The 22358-nt window shown below is 42.2% G+C and overlaps 1 long non-coding RNA gene across 1 annotated transcript in view; it reads right to left on the reverse strand.

Moving 5' to 3' along the window:
• Window positions 1-16428: 16428 nt before the first annotated feature.
• Window positions 16429-22358, reverse strand: part of Gm13490 (predicted gene 13490) — a 75044-nt gene continuing 69114 nt past the window's right edge. Inside the window, exons 5-7 of the long non-coding RNA NR_040639.1 lie at window positions 18750-18849; window positions 18121-18201; window positions 16429-17464 (exon numbers count right to left, since the gene is read on the reverse strand). This is a non-coding gene — a long non-coding RNA (predicted gene 13490). The remainder of the gene's footprint in view (window positions 17465-18120; window positions 18202-18749; window positions 18850-22358) is intronic.

Raw genomic sequence — 22358 nt, forward strand, 5'->3', positions numbered from 1 at the left:
CACACATACATAAATCTTATTTTTTAAGAAAAGAAATGAAATGAAAAGGAAAGATTCATTATATTCCTGATTCTGGTGAGCTTAGCTTGACTAAATGAGAAGCCCTTGCTGTGGACTGAGCCACTACATTAGGCATCAACACTCTTATGCAAAGTGGAGCCTATAGTGTGTCGATCCACCAGTGGATATCTAAGCTGTTCACTGTTTATGTGGATGATATGATTTTCTGAGAGAGAGAGAGAGTAGTAGTAGTACCTCACAAAACAGATCAGGAGAAAGTGGGAGAGACAGGAAGAGAACGAGGGAGTGAGACAGGTTGCAAATAATTCTGACTTATAGCAACTGTTCTAAAGTGGCTGTGTCTATTTAAGCTGACCGATCAGGGTGTGCCCACTGCTGTAATCCAGAGGAGGAAAATAACCAGAAGCACCCTGATCTCACCGCACTTGTGTTTATACTGTGCTGTTTGCTCACTCCTCCTCCTCCGACTACTTAACAAAACCCGACCGTACCTCCAAGGAAAACCCCACCTGGTTTGTAGGCTACGTGGTGCAGCTCATGGATTACAAATAAAAGCCAATTTGATCTTCAAAACTTGACTTGTTACATTTGACGTTTTCCTTTTTTCTTGTTCTTGTTTTGGTTTGAGACAGCTTTATAATATAGCCCTGGGTGACCTTGAACTCTCTATGGACATGAGACTAACCTAGAACTCAGAGAGAATCACCTGCTTCTACCTCCTGAGCTCTGGGTTAAAGGCAAGAGCCACCCTGCCCCCAGAGCATACCAGACACATCTAGGGACTGAAATTGATTAAAAGGAAAGGTGCGGGTGGGCAGGAGAGAAAAGATAAAACAGCATATCGACAAGGTATTAAAGTAAGAATCTGTGGCCATTGCTTGCAGTGACAGCAAAGACCTTTTGAGTTACAAACACAGACTCTCCACATGCAAATACTAGCAAATCCAAGTCACCACTTGCTCTAGCCTGTGGCTTTCTTGCTGCAGCTGTTTCACAGAACCATCTACCTGGAGGTGACTACCATTCCAGGCAGTATTTGTTAACTATGAAAGAAAGGGGATTACTTATAAGGAAATGATGAAAGAAAACCTCAGAAAACCCGAAAACATTAATATTCCAGATTAAAGCGTTTTACTTTCTTGCTCTTGTAAGGGAGGTTTTGGCTGGGTCTCCATAAGGGACACTCAGTTATTGTAAGCCACTCTAGAGTTCACTGCTAATGACACATATGGCATGCGGGGGTTTCCCAGTCTAGGGTCTTTCCACCTGTCAGTGAAGATGTCTAGGTTTCTGGTTTTGGTCTTCCCACAGACACCAGGAACCTGCTGCATTTCCAGCTGAAGTGTGCCAGAAGCATCAACACCCACGCAGAAATCTGTGGGGTAACAAGCCATTATTTGGTTTCTACAAATAACAATATGCTCCGGCTTTGCCGTGTTCTAGGTGAAACTACCAGCTGAGATCGGCATTTAATCAGCTTTTTTGGCTTTTCGCTTTGTTTTCTTGCTTTTATTTCGTCGCGTTTTGTGTTTTTTTGGATTTTGTTTTTGTTTGTTTGCTTCGATAAGGTTTACTATGTCACCTCTGCTGGCGGAGTAATGTAGCCCAGGCTAGCTTTGAGCCTGAGACAATCCCCTGCTTCACCCTCATGAGAGCTAGGAATATTATCATGTACGACCCCACCCAGCTCATATTTTTAATATTTGGTTGTTTTAAGGGGGACATGACACAGTGCCCCAAAGCATGTCACCTTAGCCTTGAGGAAAGAATACAAGCAAGGTCTTCGCCTTTCTCCCTACTCTTCTCCCTGACTCGGACAACGAGCACACGCTCCTACATCCGCAGAAGCAGGACATAAAACTTTCAGTTTAGAGGTGCCCACCACTAGAAGAGACAACTGGTCTTGCCTTAACAGCTTAGGGACATCAGGACCTTACTGTTCGGTTTTGTTTTCTTCAGTGCTGCGGCTGAAGTAGTGTGTGGGGGCTCATCAAGTGCTCCGTAGCAGAGCTCTCTACACAGTACAGTGCAGTCCTCACTCAGGTCCGTCTGCCTCTTACCATTGCGTCCTCCCCACATCCTCCAATCAGATTTTTCTGTAACTGCCCACACCATCAAACTTAATGAAAAGAAGAAAAAAAAACAGTCAGTTTTACCCACTCTGGTCCATTTCCAAGGCACTTGGGTCCTAAGGAGCTCCTACTGTACAAATGTAGACGCTTTTATCTTCTTAATCTTTTTTGTTGTGGAGTTCCAGCCTTGGTCAGAGAAAAGGAAAAATATTTCTTTCCCTCATATTTTTAATTCTTCTCTTTGAAAACATCCATAGTAAATTAGATCCTCAGATCAAATTAAGTTCTCTTCTCTTCTCTTCTCTTCTCTTCTCTTCTCTTCTCTTCTCTTCTCTTCTCTTCTCTTCTCTTCTTCTTTCTTTCTTTCTTTTGTTTACTTCTTAAGTTTTAGAAGAAAGCCTGTTGAGACTTGTGTAGTGTTTTATGACATTGTTTGGATCCGTTCCGCCGCTGTATGTTGTTTTGTTGTCCAGTGCCCCATGAGGAAGGATCTCGAGGCATAGTGCTCATGATCTAGTGAGTAAACACAGTATGTTTAGATGAATAAATAGATACCATTTATAAAATTGAACAAGAGTCATGCACTCTTTTCATCTTTTATTAGTCTCATTGTTCCAGAATAACACTTTACGACAAATATGCAAATACACTGTGTATTAGCCAGGCTGGACTCACTTAAAAGCCCCAAATATTGAGCCAATAAGGAGATTTGGGCTTTAAGTTCTCCAAGTTCCTGATTTATACAGAATGTGGAATAGGCTACAGTCCTCAGATGTTGAAAGAAAATGAATGATGAGAGCTGTTTATCCTCATGGCCAAAAGAAGTGCTACGCTACATTTACAAGAATAGAGCTTAGCCTATTTTGCTTTGGGTGACAGCTTTGAAAGTGACTGCCAAGTCGGTGACCAGCAACATGAACTTCTGACAATTCATCATCTCCTGTGACTTTGAGGGCAAACTCTTGCATTCTATGAATCCTTTGAGGCAAACAGTGACCTGCCATAGCTTTCCTTTATTTTGAAAGAAAGTAACAAACCTCAGAAGACACAGCTCTCAACTCGGTCTGGCAGCAAGTGAGGCTGAAGGAAGGGTCCAGAGCTAAGATCAACAACTAGCCACAGAGGCATTCAAGGGCTGGGAAGGCTGGGTCGAAATGTATCTGGGTTTTGGGTTCATGAGAATAAAAGCAAATATTCATGGGGGTAATTTGCTTACAAAGGGAAATCCAAGGCTGAGATATTTTCATTCCAGGCCATGGTCAGTGTTTTGGGCTTGTGGCCAGGCAGCATATACGATGCCAGCACATAGCATGGCAAAGCAAATCTGTTCATGTCGAGAACAGAAAAGGAGAGGAGAGGACTAGCCTACAACCCTCCCTTAAAGCTCTACCACCTCTCAAGGACCAAGCCTTTGACACATGGGCTTTGGCAGGGGACCAACTTCAGTTGATAACAAAGTTAATCATTCAAGTTACTGGATCAAATCTAAGAAATGCAAATGTCAATGAATTTCTATGTGTGCAACATGTAGCTTGGAAGTTGGAGGGGTGTTGTTGCTGTTGTTGTTTTGGGGGTTGTTGTTTTTGTTTTGGTTTTTTTTTCTGTTTTGTTTTGGGGGGTTTCTTTTTTTTCAAGACAGGGTTTCTCTGTGTAGCCCTGGCTGTCCTGGAACTCACTCTGTAGACCAGGCTGGCCTTGAACTCAGAAGTCTGCCTGCCTCTGCCTCCCAAGTGCTGGGATTAAAGGTGTGTGCCACGACTGCCTGGCTTTTTTCTTTTTTTATTAGATATTTTCTTTATTTACATTTCAAATGCTATCCCGAAAGTTCCCTATACCTTCCCCCTGCCCTGCTCCCCTACCCACCCACTCCCACTTCTTGACCCTGGCGTTCCCCTGTACTGGGGCATATAAACTTTGCAAGACCAAGGGGCCTCTCTTCCCAATGATGACCAACTAGGCCATCTTCTGCTACATATGAAGCTAGAGACACGAGCTCTGGGGGTACTGGTTAGTTCATATTGTTGTTCCACCTATAGGGTTGCAGACCCCTTCAGCTCATTGGGTACTTTCTCTAGCTTCTCCATTGGGGGCTCTGTGTTCCATCCTATAGATGACTGTGAGCATCCAAGAAGTTGGAGTTTTATTAGCCAGGCTCAGTCCCAGTACCTGGTCAGGTAACTTGAAGGCAATTATATAGCTCTGCTGAGTTTTAGTCTTCTCTTCAGTGAAATGAGAAAACAACACCACAAATGCATCAAAATACTTTGGAGTTTTGTCTCAGACAGGGTTTCTATTCCTGCACAAAATGTCATGATCAAGAAGCAAGTTGGGGAGGAAAGGATTTACTCGGCTTACACTTCCACATTGCTGTTCATCATCAAAGGAAGTCAGGACTAGAACTCAAGCAGGTCAGAAGCAGGAGCTGATGCAAAGGCCATGGAGGGATGTTACTTAGTGGCTTGCTTCCCCTGACTCGCTCAGCTTGCTTTCTTATAGGGCCCAGGACTACCAGCCCAGGGGTGACACCACCCACAATGGTCCCTCCCACCCTTGATCTCTAGATGAGAAAATGCCTTCCAGCTGGATCTCATGGAGGCATCTCCTCAAGGGAGGCTCCTTTCTCTGTGGTAACTCCAGCTTGTGTCAAGTTGACACACAAAACCAGCCAGTACAAGTTTTAAAGAAGTTTATGCAAGAAGACCCTAATAAGTATAAGAAAATGATGACGTAACTGTTTATTACTTTAGAAATCACTATGTTTAATATAGCAATTCATGTTATTTACATGGATAACTTCTGCAAACAAAATATGCTCATAATCAAAGCTAATGTGATTATTCTTATCACTTCCACTTTAACAAACATTATTGAATCTGAAACACCTGGATATTTTCTTTGTATTCTACTGTGACCTTACAGCATCTGGGTTGGAACCAGATGCCTAAGGCTGAGAAACACAAGGCTTCTGTTACTAATAGAGAGACAGCTGGGACAGGAGAACAGAAACCTCCAGAAAGCCTGTTCCCCAAGGCTCAATCATTGCCCCATTCCTTCACCCCTTATCACATGCGCAGCATTCTTCCCATCTCCAAAGGCTAGGGCAGGCCTCAGCTCTCGCAGTTTACTATGATAAATGCTCCAAACCCCAGAGCGCCAGGAAACTTTGAAAAGCAAAGGAATTTGCTTTTCAAACACCGAACCCCTACCTCCAGAAGAAATGCTTACATCAGAGCCCAGAGATGAAGAATTCTATGTTAAACTTGCATCCCTTAACCTATTGCAAACTCCATTCTACAGCTCATAAAAAAAAAATAGCTACAGGCGAAACCAGTTAGAAAGCACCTCTGAAGAGCTAACTAGGATTTGACAAAGGTTCACTCTCCCCTGCCAAGCTGGGATGGGTGGAACTGCCTTTCCATGTAAAACCAGCAATGATCTTGAAGGAATTATGTGTATTTTAATAAAATTATTCTACAGAGAAACATAGCTCAGATTCCTTGATGCATTTCTATACCTACTGTCAAAATGTGCTCCACCTGGCCTAACATGCTGAAACAGCCAAGGGACAATACTTTTCTCCAGTGAAGTCTCTCTTTCCTTCCACCAAAAGGGAGATGTGGCAGTCCTTGAATATTAAGCCTGTCAAGTACTACATGCTCCCTTTGTAATGTAGCAAGTTATTTTCCACCCCAGGAAGCTAAGGCTCAAAGCAGCTAAAATACTTGCCCAAGTTCACAGTGCTGATAAAAATGAGGTAAGCTCATCTGAACACGGCTGCAAGCTCCTTTAATACCCTCACTTCCTCTCTCACGTTGGGATCCCAACTGGCTTATGCTGTGTAGGCTGCCACAGTCTCTGTCAGTTCATATGTGCATCAGTCCTGTTATGTCTGGAAGCTTAGCGACAGCTTTTGTTAACTGCATATCCTTATTATAAAATGGGCCCTGTAGAAGCCACACAGGGTACATCTTCATCATCTCTATGTCCTCACGGCCTGTAACAGTTCCTGCCATCTCGAGAAGCTCAACAACACTTCCGACTGAATGATTTCATTGCAAATGTGCAGGCGCTATACGTTAGAAGTTAGTCTCCTCCAAGCCCACCGGCTTGTGTTAAAGGCTTGGTCCTCTGGGTGATGTCATTAGGAGGTGATGGTGTGATTTGTGGGAAGTTCAAAGGCCAGTCCTCCTTTTTGTGATCCTGGCTATGAACTGAATGGTTTTTGCAGGGCCGTATGCTGCCATTGACATATCCTGCCCCACCCCAAGCTCAAAGTAGCATGGCCATTGGCCATGGACTGGACAGAAACTGAGAAAGTGGATAGGAGACCTTTGCTCCTTCACACTAATCGTGTTAGGTATTGTGACAAACATACTCAGGGTGATAAGTTATTAGGAGGGCAAACCGACTCACACTGTCCTTCTGAAGTGAAGGATGAAAATAGTTTTAACGTCTTGTGGGGGTTTTTTCATTGTGACATAATGAAATTTCTCCTTTGTTTTGAAGGTACCAGTAAAAATTTCATGAAATTTATGGAGCATTATTGTTCCCTATGACTTTGACAAGAGCCAAATCTGTGCTGCTGAATCATAAAGAATTGTTTTCCTCATGGGGTATATTATCAGTTTCTCAGGAAGAACCTGTTTCCAGAATCCCTTCAGTTATGGTAACAATAGAAGTGCTGGGATGATGTGTTGTGTACTGATTTAGAACTTGACATAGGGTTTCACACACAGGTTCCTTCAGAAAGAGATCCACTGATTGGGTTTAATAAAATGATGTCTACATAGATCATGAGTTCAAATCCAAAGAAGAACCATTACCAATTTGTTCCCTGGACATAAGAGTGACTTTGAACCTCAGCCGGCACCTTTTCAGGTTCCTTTCAAATGACGCTTTAGTAAGTTCCTTCACTAATTCCAGGCCATTATCTCCTTTTCTCTCTTTCCTCTTCCTTTCCTTCTTCCTTCCTTCCTTCCTTCCTTCCTTCCTTCCTTCCTTCCTTCCTTCCTTCCCTTCTTTCTCTCCTAGAAACCAACATATACAACTGCAGAAGTAGGAGAAAAAAATCACTCGAAGCAAGCTAGATCCTATGCAAGCACAGATGTTAAGTCACCTCGCTATAAAATCTACCAGTTACACATTCATCAGCAATGAATTTAGCCCATGTTTCATAATGAGTTAACTTAATATGTTTGTTAATCGGGGTTATAAGTGATAGAATAAACAAATAATGCATAGGCTGATAAATATCCAGTTGATTTACATAAAATTAAACATTAAAAAAATCATAGCCATAAGTTCTCATTGGACTGAAGCTTCTCTGGCAATACATTAGCCAGAAATTTAGCTCAATGAATAATAGCCTTTATCATTATTTTATACTCGAGTACACACTTAGCATACGTTTCCCACCCAGGCTCTCTTAGTAGCTTGTTATTTTTGTAGGAACAAGGACACATTGCATAAAAGGAGAACATAGATTTCCTGAGGATGAAGAAACCCAAGCTGTCCACTTTCAGTGTAAGAACTAAGTGAGAAACTGGACTGCTGTCTAGTCCTCAGAAGAATTGCTCCACACTAGGACAATGTGACATTTAAAAAAAATGAGTCTGGGTTGGGCCTAGATAGATGGTTCCATGGTTACAAATATGAACTGCTCCTGCAGAGGACCTGAGGTGGCTACAGTCACCTAGAACTCCAGCTCTAGGGAGAATCCAACCTCATCGCCCCTGCCCAGACACCTTCACACACACACACACACACACACACACACACACACACACACACACACACACACACTCACACACACACACACACACTCACACACACACACACACACACACACACACACTCACACACACACTCACACACACACACACACACACACTCACACACACACATTAAACAATAAATGTAAATATTTAAAATGACTCTGGATCACACTAGTTTGCTAAAACAAATACCTAATATTCACTTAAATGTAATTTTTTTTCTTACTTAAAACTCTGGAGAGTAAGCTTTTTAGCTAATAAATTTAAAGCGAGAAGGTCCATTCCTTCTGAAAATGATAAACTGCCATGTCAGAGCTGAGGTAGCACTAAGCAAGCCCACGAGTCACAGATGCACATTCTGCTTGTTTTGTTGGTACAGTAAAGTCTCAGTTAATACTTCAGCTCAGATGCAGAGAGAGGCAGGCTTTACTCAGAGGAGCCGAGAGAGGCTGGAGGTGGTTGGACCTGCTTATACACTCAGCCCTCGGGAGGTAGGGCAGGAGGGCCACAACTTTTCAGCCAACCTGGCAACATGCTGTTGTCATACCTGGGGCAGGGAGAGATAAGAAATAAAGGAAGCCTAGAGGAAAGGAGGGAGGGAGGGAGGGAGGAAAGCCAAGGCAACCTCTCCAAATTACTTCTAGTAAGTCAGGTAGGTTTTGTGGGGTTTTGTTTTGTTTTTGTTTTGGGGGGGGTTGTTTGTTTTGTTTTGTTTTTGGCTTATTTTTGGTCAATATTTTAAAAGACAAATGTGTTGGTCCTTTCTTCTTCACTCCCCCTGCCCCTACTGCCCCCCAAAGTCCTACACAGTCAGTTCGAAGCAACCAGGGTCAAGCATGAAGCTGTATTCATCTGGTTTGTTCATCTGGTTCTCTCTCATTCCCCTTCTATGTGTTGGGATTTTCCTGTAAACCCCCCCACGGCCCCCAACTGCCTGTCACCCCCATGTCTCCGCCCGCATTAAAACCTGCCCTCAGAAGCATCAGATGTCTGGATGAGGAGTCAGTTTCTACTTAAAGAGAACTTGAAAGATCATTTCTTTCTTTCTTTTCTTTTCTTTTCTTTTCTTTTCTTTTCTTTTCTTTTCTTTTCTTTTCTTTTCTTTTCTTTTCTTTTCTTTTTTTTAATGAAGTAATAAATAGAGGAGATCCAAAGGTAGATTTGATTTGGAGTAATTTCTGTTTGAGTTTTGTCTTCTCGAGGAAAGATAAGGCCATAGAAAAGAGCAAAGGCCAAGCAGCTCCTTAGACTCAAGTCTGAGCCTCTCTAAGGCTTCACATCTTCTTGAAAGGAGGCAATAACATGCCCACACAAAGACGGTGTTAATATTAATGAGTGCTTTATAAGAAGAACAAAAGCACAACCTGTGTGTATGAGATGTGACACATAAGCCCTATTATCTGAACAGTCTCTGTTTGTGCGATGCAGAAAGCCTGATCACTCGTTAAGTGTGAAGTGGATACTGTAAGTAATAAGCTGAATTATGTTGAGGGATTAAAGTTGCTACCATGGGGAACAGGGAAGGAAAATGAAGAAAAACAAGTCACAAGTGACATGCCATCAGATAGCAGAAGGTTTGGGCAGGCTGGAACATATGTCATAGTGGGATTCTGATGCCTTGGGGTGGGGTCAGAGCAGACTGGGCTGACCCTGTCCAAGAGCCATTGAAGAGGGATTCTTGCCAGGGACTGACTGCGCAGGGTTAGCACTGCACAGGGCTACAGAGAGGCTAGTGCTGGAGTCTGGACTCTGTCAAAGCCCCACTAACCATCCATCAAAGATGCTCCTGTCTTTGGGATCCTAGAATCCTGACAAGGTGTCTGCTTCTCAACAGGAAACAGAACCTACCTTGGTTATGACTGTGTGAGATTTATTTCTCAGCTCTGGGGAGCCTGCCTAAGCGTTCCCTTCCCCTTTCTGTTTTAGGAAAAGCACAAAGGCTGTGATAGAGCATATAGACCAAGGTCATGGGTGGCAGCTTATCTGGTCACCTGGTGGTCCTTATCATCTCTTTTGCTGTATCACCACTTGTGGCTAGACTCAGCTTTTGTTTCTTATAGTGTCAATTTCTCTCTTTTCAATTACTCATCTGATCTGACATGTTGTTCCCTTTCTCTATTAGAGAACTTATTACTAAACTACTACCTAAGGGGCAAAATCCAGCCATTGTCTATTTTTGCATGGCATGTGGTAGTATACTACTTTATAGTAGTTTTTACATTAGAAAGTGCTTACATCTTTTCTATACAAATAATTGGCAGCAAAGACCCCACTTAGCCTACAAGGCCTGAAGTGATTCCTATGTGTGCCTGATCCTATAGCACAGTGATAGAGTACAAACATATCCAAGTCCCTTGGGTCAGTCTCCAAGTACAGCACTGGAATAGATAATTTGTTCTCTGGCTCTTTGAATGAAGCATCTGCCAAGCCTGGAGCACAGCCTTTAGCAGCTTGGTCCTAGTTAGATACCGTTTACCCAACAAGAGCAAGCTTGTTGCCTCTATCCACACCAGTAAGTTGCTTTCCAGCCACACTTCTCTGTTGGACTCAAAAAGAATAAGGAATTTTCAATTTGTCTATATTTTTGATTAAAGACTGGTGGTGATACTCCATCCGGACCTCTTCCCATGTGAGCAGAACCCAAAACCCTAGATGCCTCACATTTTTAAAGACTGTATTTTTGAATAATGTCACAAGTTGTCCAAGCTATCAGAAATGCTAGAGGTCTTGAGGGTTATCAGTCAAGAGGCTCCGCTGCATGTTAGCACAGAAGAGCCGTGTTTTAGTTAGTCCTATGAGCGAAGAGGTTTCTATGATGTTAGGAACACAATTGCTCAAGGGAGTCAGGGACTGGAGTGTAAAAGTGCATGATGAGCATAAAAATGGAGCCAGAGAAGCTGGAGCATCAACAGAGAGGCTGGGGTGTTCAGTGATGGGACAGAGAAAGAGGAGAAACCAAAGATGGGTCACAGAGTGGGAAAAAATGGAAGGGGTGTACATGTACATGTAGAGGTTCAGCAGCGCCAAAGAGGTTGACACTAAAGCGGGGGAGTATCAGAGGAGCTACTGCATGAGCTGAGGGAAGGAGAGAGCCAACGTCCCCGTCACCAGATAGCAGTTCTAGAGAGGAACAGTCATACTTCATGAAGCAGAGCATGAAACTGTAAAGTAGGTGTGGTCAACTGGGATGGCAGGTTCATTAAGATGATGCTGAGGACAACCCTGGATTAAGACAGTTAACACTTTCCCCTAAAAGAAGCTTTCTCTTTAGATTTCAGAGAAGAGACCAGGTTGCCATGAATAAAGAGATCAGAAGCCACGGAGGTGACCAGAATTGAAACAAGTCAAAATGAGCGGGAGAAGTGAGCTGCAAAGAGATGCTGATGTAGCACTGTGGCACATCAGTGGGGTCCAGGCTGCAGACGCGTCCCACTACCAATATGTGCAGGAAGTGTAAATGTAATTCCTCAAGCTTCCAACCTCATCTTCTCAGAACAAGAGTTGTTCGTTCTCCTGGGCATAGACCCATGTCGCCAACTTATCCCACCCATGTACTGCCCACCATAGGCAGTCCCTCACAGATGGAGGCCGATATGGATTTGATTCTATGAGCATTATCTTTCTCTGTCCTCTACTTTGCTGAGTTTTTAATCTCTTTTCCTTGCCTTAACATATATTCCGTCTTCTGGATGAATCGCCTCCTAAAACCTGGCCCGAACGAGAAGCATCCTTTGAAGTTCGCTCTTGTCCTAGTGTCCTGGTAAGACTTGGGTTCTTACGTGCATTGAGATCTTTTCTACTTTCATGGTGAGCCCAGTTGGCTTACTTTGGAGGTTCTACAGAGGAGAGCAAATCCACACAAGCCACCGTCTGCGTTAGCCTTCCAGCTGTCTGCAGGAAAACGTGGGTGGTGTGCAGCCCTTGAAGCTCTGAAGCTTTGCCGTCCTTCAAGATTTAAAGAAGTGCCTTAGTCTCAAGTCAGAATTACCCAGAGAATTCAGTGTTTCTCATAGATAGTTTTCACCATAGATAGCTATGGTCACCAAATGTGTGACCAGAAAAGCTCCTCTCGTTTTAAGGTAATTATTTTTCAAGGAGGTTAGATTGGCCATTGGATATGCATGGCTCTGAAGGCAAAGGCAATGTGGGTAGAGAATATTCCTGTACAATGGAAAGATGCCATGCTCACATAAGTGGTAAAGGAACAAAAACCACTAGATACTATTATCATCCCTGTCAGTTTAGGCTTTCATGGATGTACATCTGAGCACTGAGACAGAAAGGTCACACACGGAGTAACATCAGTGTAAACATGGATTCAAAGAGTTCACTCGCTAGCTTCATAACTGACTTGCCTTGGAACAGCACAAAGGTGCTGAGATTCAGGGTGATGGATGATCTACAGTTTTGCTATTGAGGAAATTCTCCTTTCTATTGGCATATCTCGGGACCAGAATGCCTTTCACAGCTCAACTCAGCTACAATATTTTTCTGGCATCAAATTAGTCTCACAGGGTCATAGTGTTTTATGACAAGGATTATGCAAGCCTGTACACTCTGAGTGCACACAAACACAGGGGGATAAGAGACCCCTTGTTCTCACAAACAGCAAGAGGACTAAGTATCCACTACCTTTGCTGTGATTCACCGAGGAGCTCATGGCAAACACACTGGAGTCAAGTTGCTCGTACTTTTTTTTTAAAGGAAAGAAAAGTCTCTTGACACAGTTGTGTGCCAGTTTCCTCCTTAAAAAGCTGAGGGAAAATTATGTCTGCAAGCTTACTTATATTTATGGGAACCAGAATGCTTAACTTTTAAAAATACCAGGAAAAAAATTACAAGATGTGTTCTTCTATAAGTTGTGAACCTATAAATATCAACCTGTGTGGTATATAATATAAATTGACCCTAAAATGTTATGGGTGCAGTATTTAAAAGAATTTTGTCACAAACATAAACAACTTTTGAGTTTGGGTATTGTCTCTGACTATTGACACCCAAGCACTCCAGTCTGCCCTGTGTTGTTAACAGCAGAGCTAAATCCACATTTTAAAACACTTGCGTTGATGTTTGTGAATTTTGCTGACTCCTTGTCAGCTCTTCCTAATGCAGCTGACAGTCACAGCTGGGAGTTGAAGGGCTGACTCTCAGATCCTCTTATCACCACTGTCATGTATAGTATTAGTCCTACTTTGCCTTTGAATTATCTGTACCAGGTATTCCCTCAGCCATTTGCTTGATAAGTGTGAAGATTTATTTTAGTAACTATGTAGGTAAAAATAAAATAAAAACATAAATAAAAGGATTAGAAAATCCACTCAAAGTGACAGAACTACTCCATATGGAGCATACTGAGAGTGCTCTATTGTATGGAAACACTGGTGTGAACCCCCTATAATGAGCTGAGAGTGCTCTATCACATGGGAACACTGGTGTGAACCCCTATGATGAGCTGAGAGTGTTCTATCTCATGGAAACACTGGTGTGAACTCCCTATGCTGTGCTGAGAGTGTTCTATCTCATGGAAACACTGGTGTGAACCCCCTATAATGAGCTGAGAGTGCTCTATCACATGGGAACACTGGTGTGAACCCCTATGATGAGCCGAGAGTGCTCTATTGCATGGAAACACTTGTGTGAACTCCCTTTATATGATGGAATTTTTCCCATTCCTCCAAGATTCCTTCTATAAAAGCTACAAACCAGGGACAACAAAATGGTTCAGGCAGTAAAGTATTTGCCATACAAGCTTGAAGGCCTAAGTCCAGATCCCCAGCATCAACGTTACGTTTTAAATAAATAAAACTAGAAACAGATGTGCCAGTTTGCCCTGACAATCCCAGCACTGGAGAGGCAGAAGCAGGAGGATCTTTCCAGCTTGCAGACCAGCAAGTCTAATTTAATGCACATTCAAAGAGCTAACCTTTCTCAAAAAAGAAAAGCAGTCAACAATTGAAGAAGACATTCAACATTGGCCTCTGGCATGTGTGCACATGTGCGCGCTCGCGCATGCGAGCGCACACACACACATCCATTACACATAACAATCACACATGTAGTGGGTGAGCATCATTGTTTAAAAATAATCTAGTACAGAGCAACAAAAGAACGGAGTGGATAAATTTTTGTTTATCTTTGTTGAAGAAGGACTTTGATGAAATTAACAAGTTTTTCACATTGAAGATGGTGCATCACCAGAGGGAAAACACAGCTCATGGAAAGAGACAAAATATTTGCAAATCATACAGTAGTGAAGAGTCAATATCCAGAATATGAAAACCAACCCAACTTGAAAATAAGCAAAGGGTTTTGTAGACATCTCTCCACAGAAGATAGATGAGTGAGCAATAAATACAGAATACTCAACATTGCAAATGACCAGCAAGTGAAAATCAAAACAGTGGTGTGCTATTTCACCTCTATTAGGCTGGTTATCTGACAAAATAAATAGAGACAGAAAGTAAGTTCCGGTAGATATATAGAGAAATTGGAGTACTTACACATTAGTGATGGCCACCGGAAATAGTATGGTCATGATAGGGTCAGTATAATGGCTTTTAAAAGAAATAATCATATCATTGATCCAGCAAATTCAATTCTGCATATTGATCCAAAGTAATAAAGCAGAGATCCAAACAGATACTTCAATACCAGTGTCCATAATAGAATTGTTTACTATAGACAAAACATAGAAGCAGCTCAAAGGTCCACCAACAGCTAAGTGGATAAAGAAAGGTGATTTGTACGTGTAACCGAATATTCTCCCATTCTAGGATGAAAATTCAATTCTGATGCACCATGTACCATGGATAAACCCTGATAACATTATGCTAAGTGAAATAAACCAGGCATAAAAGGATGAATACTGCATGGTTTCCTAAAAATAAGACAAATCCAGGCAGATAGAAAGCTGTATAGACACCACCTTGACTCGGCAAATGGAAAAAGAGGACTACAGAACTTCTCTTTAAAGTGATGCAAAGCTCTGTAAAAGGCAAGCTCATTTGGGTTGGCCTCATTATGAATACACATGATGCCAATGCATTATCTTCAGAGTGGTTAGAACCAAAGCATTAGTAACATTTTATTTTCAAGATTAATGAAGTCAAAACTTTGTATGCTATTGTTTTTTCTGTATCCTTAGAGGTCTTTCTGGGTGCCCCTCAGGGTCCTTTAAAGTGGAAAGACATTGGACTATACTGGTCCCAATCAAACTGTACCATCAAATCAAAGGTGATTTGAAGGTGAGACCATTCTTCATTAAACAATATACGGCTGATATATGAATCCATTCATACCTTAAAGGGTGTCATATCACTGAAGGGGGATGTGGGGCTGAAATCTAAGGTGCTTTGCTTTCTAAACCATGTATCTGAAGAAAGGCAGTGTCCTCAGGGGTGGGGGTGGGGAGAATGCAAGTTTTTGATTATTTTGTTATCTGTCCAAATTGCCATATGTACAACAACCAATAATTTTTGTTAATATTTCAGAAGTTAAAAATCTCAAGGCTGGCACCAACAAAAGCTATTTGTTGTTGATACACAATCTTGGTGCCAACACACACACACACACATATACTGATTTGTGTGTGTGTGTGAAAACAGAGAATTGTTGAACAGGACAAGAGAACCTTAAATCTCCAAGACCCCAGCAACAAGCTTTATCATCCATTATTTAATAAAAGAGCATGGGTCATAAAGATACTTTGGGCCAAGCCAATGAGAGAAGCAAAGGCACAGGAGGGGTTTTCAAGTTCACACAAGGAACAAATGGGAAAGTCACCTGTAAGATCTGAAGCTCTGCTAGCCAAAGCTCATGCCTGGAGGTAGTTCTGGAAATAAGCCCAGTAGGGTCAGTTGTAAGCAGGGCTGGGATGTGGTGTCCTACTAAACAGAATTCTGACACCCCCAGAGTTGAATGAGGTGTGTGACAATTTCATATGAAGTAGGGGAACGTAAACAATAAATTAAGAGCAGGATAACCAGTTACTCCTGGATACTTTGAGAGGGCAACTCCCTGGATTTGCTTTTCTCCTGGAACTTTCTGTTTTCATATTTTGGGCTGTACAAGGTAATGCATGCATTGCATTGAATAGATGTATATGTTCATCTTCTCTTTGTTTACATTATTTTTAAGAAGTAATTTTATTTTGTACGTGTTCTAGAATTCCAACCATTCTCCCAAATAAGAAGGCCGAATCCCATGTCCCTTAGTAAGGAAAGGGTCTCTGTCCCAGATTTTTAATAAATTTATTTTGATTTTATGTGTGCGGATCATATGCCTGCATGTAAGTACGTGCACCATACACATGTGTGGTACCTGCAGGAACCAGGGGAGGGGGTCAGATTCCCTGGAACTGGAGATATGGGAAATTATGAGCAGCCATGTTTGTTCTGGGAATCAAACCTGAGTTGCTCTTTAACCCATGAACCATCTCTCTAGACCTCTGTAAGCCAATATGAAAGCAGCCAATATTCAAATGCAGAAAACCCATTTGGGAATGAATAAATCAAAAACAAACAAAAGAGAAACTAAAAATAAAAAAATAATAAGTCTTGTCTACATTTGAACTCAAAAAGGAGCTCCGTTTATTGATCACTTATTTCTTAGCTTGTTTTATGCACAGAAATCAATGCACACAATCTACAAGTCCTGCCGAGAGCAGCAGGCAAGGATGCAAAACCGGAGGGTTCTGAGGAATAGTTCTGAGCTATAGTTTTGGCAGGCTCGTTGTCTTCTTCCCTTTTATTTTAATTCTGATTTCAAGTTTCCCAGACTTAGTTTTTGGCTCAAACTAAACCACATGGGCTGCGTTGGACATGTAGAACCATGGTCTTACAAGAAGCAAATACGGACCCGATCTCTTTGAAAAGCTTTGAAGTGAACTCTTTCATTGGATTGGCTCGTTTATGGCAACTAGAACCAAGAAGCTCAGTTCTCCCATCAGTGCTGCCGCTGCCTGTGCTGCGGATGTGTTCATTCTGCATGCTCTCAAGGAACCATGCAGGCTGCAGTGACGGTCTTGCTGGGTTGCCTTTTCCTAGGACTTCCAGGCACATTTGTGTCCTAGGGATGTCCTGGTTATTCCAGGTTTCTCACTCACCATTTCTTTAAAATGTATAGAGCAATGTATGGAACAGCTGCATCCCTGCTGTCTATAGGAAAAATATTAGTCTATGAGTCTTAGTATGTAAATCTGTGTTAAGGTCGTCATACCCTTTGAGGTCAAATTCCTTTGAGCTTTTCTCTCGCATAGGGATAATTCTTTATTTCTGGTATTAACAAGGGGTCATATCACAGGCAAGAATAATTTTGAACACAGATTTTTAGGCCACAGAATGATCATTTAGCACCAGTATTAGATTCCTTTTTGATTTGGGCCCTTAGGCAGTCGGTTTATAAAAGGACTCCAAAAGCACTTGGCCTTTGTATGAATGAGAGAGTAAGCACCAGAGAGTTTCTGACTGTAATGAAATCAGAAGGGTCAGCAACCCCTGGCTGTAGACATTAATTAATGGGCAGCCTGACCATCAGGAGAGCACGGCTTGCTTGGAGGAGACACACTGTTGCGGAGCAGCTGCTTCTGCAGCCTCTGGGCTGAGGACAGAGAGAAGGAGGGATGGAGGGAGGGAGGGAGGGAGGGAGGGAGGGAGGGAGGGAGGGAGGGAGGGAGGGAGGGAGGGAGGGAGGGGAGAAATAAGCCTCTTGCACCAAGGCAGTTTGTCCATGCCTTTGACCCCACAATGTGTTAGTTCATTGCCTTTCTTTGTTCTTTATATATTTGCATCTACATGTGGAAAAGCATGGCTTTCTTATCTTTGAAGTAAAATTTGTCCTCTCCCTCCTCAGTACCTGCCTCATGCCTGCACTGGACATCACTTGTCTCAAAGCAGAAGAGAGTTCAGCACAACACATGATCCAATTTCATGTTCTCTAAAATTACTTCTGTGAAATGTCCACCTTCTTGCTACAGCTTGATTTACCACATCGCCAGGAAATAACAAATGCAATTACATCGGAATCAACATAATAGGAGCCCAGATTGCCTTAACATTCCTTTTGCTTTGGAAGGAACTTAATATGAATGAGAACCAGCTGTCTGTCTGTCATCGTGAGCATTTGGTCAGCTTGCATAACCGATGACAGATAGGGCTCTTTTGGAAAATACTTTAAAGTCATATAATTGTAATGGCCATTCTTTTCTTGACGTCTTTAATATCTATAATGGGTCAGACAAAGCAGATTTATCTTACCTGAAGCCAGGAGAGAATTCTGGGCTGTCCAAGCCATCATCTTCCCACACTAGTTTTCGCTGCCCTAATGTTTTGGATTTTCTTAATAAAAGGGATTGTAATTGATTGTTCAAAGGAGACAGCAAATGAAAGAGAAGGCTTAAGTACTAGTTGTTGACAATTTCAGGAAAGTAAATTTTTTGAAGGGAACTAGAATCTGGTAGTGGTGATGGGAGGTGTGGTTCTACCTCCCATGATGGGGGTGATGGGGGCTGTGTTCCTTCACTATTTGAGCATCACAATCCACTTTTGAGTTGTATATATTGGGTTGTCGCAGACAACTTGGTGACACAACTTTCGCAGAATCACAAAAGGCTCAGTGACGTGTGGGTCTGACGCAAGTCAATAATAAAGTTGCTAAGGAGAGAGTTTGGCAAGATTTACAGGATCATCATAGTAAAACTGGGAGAAGTGCATACTATTCCAGTAACAGCTACTTAGTGTACTAGAGGAATAAAGCCCTAACATTAGCCACAGTGAGGAGACCATGCTGTGACTTGGGTAGCCAAATGCTCAAAAGAGGCTTATGATTCTCACATGACCAGGTCATGGTTTATTAATGGAGAGAGGAGAATGAAAAATAAGATTACCATATAGATACAGTTGGTTCCATATTTGCTAGTTTTAAAGGTTGCGAGATTAATCTAATGTAGAAAACAAAAATATATGCTTCAGAGGAAAGTGGGCTACCTGTTGAGATAGAGAAAGAATTATTTTAATTAGTCATTGTATTTGATTACATTTCAAATGTTGCCCCCCCCTTCCTGGTCTCCCCTCCACAAACCCTCTGCCCCATCCTCCTCCCCTTTGCCTCTATGAGGGTGCTTCCTCACCCTTCACCCATTTCCACCTCACCCCTCTAGCATCCTCCTTCTCTGGGGCATCAAGCCTCCACAAGACCAAGCACCTCCCCTGCCACGATGTCAGATAAGGCAGTCCTCTGCTTCATATGTAGCGGGAGCCATGGACTGGCTCATGATTGATGGTTTAGTCCCTGGGAGCTCTGGGGGGGAGGGGGGTCTGGTTGGTTGATATTGTTGTTCTTCCAATGGGGTTGTAATCTCCTTCAGCTCCTCAGTCCTTCCCCTAACTCTCAGTACCCAGGCTCAGCCTAATGGTTGGCTGTGAGGATCTGCATCTGTCTTGGGTGCTGACAGAGCCTCTCTAAGGACAGCAATCTTTTAAATAAATCCCTGCCAAGTGCAAATGATACCTGAAATGCTGATAACATGGATTCAGTATGTTAAAATGAAGACTTCTAATAACAGGAAGCAACACACAGCTAAAAGACTGAGTAATAACCAGGATCAATGTATTTATAATACATACAACTTAAAAATAACATCCAAAATATATAAAGAATGCATAATGTTGTTAATAAATAATGATAAAGTAATTGAAATAATAGGAAATCATATTTAAATGAAGGAACATTAATTTAATTCGTAGTAATGGACATACAACCAGACACTGGTAGTAACTCCCTTATCAAAATAAAGGACTTGAAGAGTCTGGACAAACCCAGTATTGTCCCAGCCTGCAGCAAGAGGAACTGTTTGTTGCTCTCAGAATTGGAGCATTTCAGACCAGAACACATCACTGGGCTTGTTTTGTTTTGTTTTGTTTAAAAAAAAAAAAAGTCTGTGCCTCCTGTGGTGGTATATTATGTCTGCGTGCTGTACAGAGGTGGAAGCTGCCCACCTTGACACTCCAGGCCTGCCCACCCCTGCGGTTGGTTGCCCTTCATGTACCTCCTTAAGCTGTCTTCAATGGTCCCTGAAGCTAACCTCAAATTTGCCGTCATACTCAAGCACACTGCTTTCTGGGGGTTTTGTTTTGCTTTCTATTTTCTTTTTTCCCCCAGTTATTGGTCCAGCATGGACATATGTACATTTACATTTTCTTAGTCACTTTAGGCTATAGAATGTAGATAGATAGATAGATAGATAGATAGATAGATAGATAGATAGATAGATAGATAGATAGATAGATAGAGATTGAATATAGATACAGATACAGATGATACAGATGATACAGATGATACAGATACAGATACAGATACAGATACAGATACAGATACAGATACAGATACAGATACAGATACAGATACAGATACAGATAGATACAGATACAGATACAGATATACAGATACAGATACAGATGATACAGATACAGATACAGATACAGATACAGATACAGATACAGATACAGATACAGATACAGATACAGATACAGATACAGATACAGATATACCACACCCTAAATGACAAAAAGTCACATTGTGGGACACTCTCAGCTACATTCTCCCAATCAAAGTGAACATAGTTTCAATGCTATCTCAGCACCCTTGGCTTTGTGGGTTACACAAGCTTCTTTGTGCCCAAGAAATGACACACAAGAGGGCTCTTGCTTTTTTTTAATTTATTCTTTTCTTTTCTTTTAAATTTATTACGTATTTTCCTCAAATTTACATTTCCAATGCTATCCCAAAAGTCCCCCATACCCTCCCCGCCACTTCACTCCCCACCCATTCCCATTTTTTTGGCCCTGGCGTTCCCCTGTAATGGGGCATATAAAGTTTGTGTATCCAATGGGCCTCCCTTTCCAGTGATGGCCGACCAGGCCATCTTTTGATACATATGTAGCTAGGGTCAAGAGCTCCTGGGTACTGGTTAGTTCATAATGTTGTTGCACCTACAGGGTTGCAGATCTCTTTACCTCCTTGGATACTTTCTCTAGCTCCTCCATTGGAGGCCCTGTGATACATCCAATAGCTGACTGTGAGCATCCACTTATGTGTTTGCTAGGCCCCGGCCTAGTCTCAAAAGAGACAGCTATATCTGGGTCCTTTCAGCAAAATCTTGCTAGTGTATGCAATGGTATCAGCGTTTGGAAGCTGATTATGGGGTGAATCCCTAGATATGGCAGTCTCTAGATGGTCCATCCTTTTGTCGCAACTCCAAACTTTGTCTCTGTAACTCCTTCCATGGGTGTTTTGTTCCCAATTCTAAGAAGGGGCACAGTGTCCACACTTTGGTCTTCATTCTTCTAGAGTTTCATGCATTTGGCAAATTGTATCTTATATCTTGGGTATCCTAAGTTTTTGGCTAATATCCACTTATCAGTGAGTACATATTTTGTGAGTTCCTTTGTGATTGGGTTACCCCGCTCAGGATGATGCCCTCCAGGTCCATCCATTTAGCTAGGAATTTCATAAATTCATTCTTTTTAATAGCTGAGTAGTGCTCCATTGTGTAAATGTACCACATTTTCTGTATCCATTCCTCTGTTGAGGGGCATCTGGGTTCTTTCCAGCTTCTGGCTATTATAAATAAGGCTGCTATGAACATAGTGGAGCATGTGTCCTTCTTACCAGTTGGGGCATCTTCTGGATATATGCCCAGGAGAGGTATTGCTGGATCCTCCGGTAGTACTATGTCCAATTTTCTGAGGAACCGCCAGACTGATTTCCAGAGTGGTTGTACAAGCCTGCAATCCCACCAACAATGGAGGAGTGTTCCTCTTTCTCCACATCCACGCCAGCATCTGCTGTCACCTGAATTTTTGACCTTAGCCATTCTGACTGGTGTGAGGTGGAATCTCAGGGTTGTTTTGATTTGCATTTCCCTGATGATTAAGGATGTTGAACATTTTTTCAGGGGCTCAGGATGATGCCCTCCAGGTCCATCCATTTAGCTAGGAATTTCATAAATTCATTCTTTTTAATAGCTGAGTAGTACTCCATTGTGTAAATTTACCACATTTTCTGTATCCATTCCTCTGTTGAGGGGCATCTGGGTTCTTTCCAGCTTCTGACTATTATAAATAAGGCTGCTATGAACATAGTGGAGCATGTGTCCTTCTTACCGGTTGGGGCATCTTCTGGATATATGCCCAGAAGAGGTATTGCTGGATCCTCCGGTAGTACTATGTCCAATTTTCTAAGAAACCGCCAGACTGATTTCCAGAGTGGTTGTACAAGCTTGCAATCCCACCAACAATGGAGGAGTATTCCTCTCCACATCCTCGCCAGCATCTGCTATCACCTGAATTTTGATCTTAGCCATTCTGACTGGTGTGAGGTGGAATTTCAGGGTTGTTTTGATTTGCATTTCCCTGATAATTAAGGATGTTGAACATTTTTTCAGGTACTTCTCTTCCATTCGGTATTCCTCAGGTGAGAATTCTTTGTTCAATTC

This window comes from Mus musculus, chromosome 2 (genome assembly GCF_000001635.26).
Source record: "Mus musculus strain C57BL/6J chromosome 2, GRCm38.p6 C57BL/6J".
NCBI lineage: Eukaryota > Metazoa > Chordata > Mammalia > Rodentia > Muridae > Mus > Mus musculus.